The following is a 786-nucleotide window of genomic DNA, read 5'->3' on the forward strand; positions in this document are numbered from 1 at the left end:
AAAAAAAAAAAAAAAAAGATGGTTGTGGAGAGCGGTTGGAGGAGAGGCCCGAGGCAGGAGGACTGAGGCACAGGGCGCCCAGCAGACGCGGGGCCCTTCCTGCGCTGCCACGTGCCAGTGGCACAGCATGGTTTCCTCTGCAGCCTGGGGGTGGGGGTGGAGGTGGTGGCTGGCCCCTGGCGCAGGCTGGGGCCAGCGGAGCGGCATGGTGGGAGGGTTGGTGCAAGGCCGATGGGCCAGGCCAGCCCACTGGGACCACTGGGTCCTGTTAGAGGCCGATCCCGAGGAAAGCCAGAGGGCTTTACAGCTGCTGCTCACCCGGGGAAGCTGGGCTGCGGGCAGCCGGAGAGGGGACCGGGAGGAATAGCAGGGAGACCCTCCACTGAACTTCCACTCGGTGCCTAGCACAGTGCTCGGGCCATCCCGGCCTCCTGTCAGGGGTCTCTGAGTCAGTTTCCAGCTGTGGTGTTGGGGAGGTTCCAGGGAGGAAACGGCCAGCGAGGCAGCCACGGCATGCTTGGTGCCCACACCTAGCTGGATTCAGAGCTGTGATTCCAGAGCTGCCCTGGGGCCCAGTGTAAGAGACCACGAGGTGTCAGGGGCCACGAGGTGTCAGGGGCCATGCGTGCTGGGGACTGGTGGCTAAACAGGAGGGAAGGCCCTGGAGCTGATGAGCCCTGAAGCTGCACTGGGGGCCAGGCCTGGCCTGCAAGTCCCTCTTGGTTGCAGAGCCTGGACTGGGCAGCAGAGGGCAGGAGGGGTCCAGCCCTCCGGGTCCCTTCAAAC

General features: G+C 65.1%; 1 protein-coding gene across 1 annotated transcript in view; it reads left to right on the forward strand.

Moving 5' to 3' along the window:
- Nucleotides 1-786, forward strand: part of ADGRB2 (adhesion G protein-coupled receptor B2) — a 42,695-nt gene that overhangs the window by 22,959 nt on the left and 18,950 nt on the right.

This window comes from Tupaia chinensis, unplaced genomic scaffold (genome assembly GCF_000334495.1).
Source record: "Tupaia chinensis unplaced genomic scaffold, TupChi_1.0 Scaffold000573_1, whole genome shotgun sequence".
Taxonomy (NCBI): domain Eukaryota; kingdom Metazoa; phylum Chordata; class Mammalia; order Scandentia; family Tupaiidae; genus Tupaia; species Tupaia belangeri.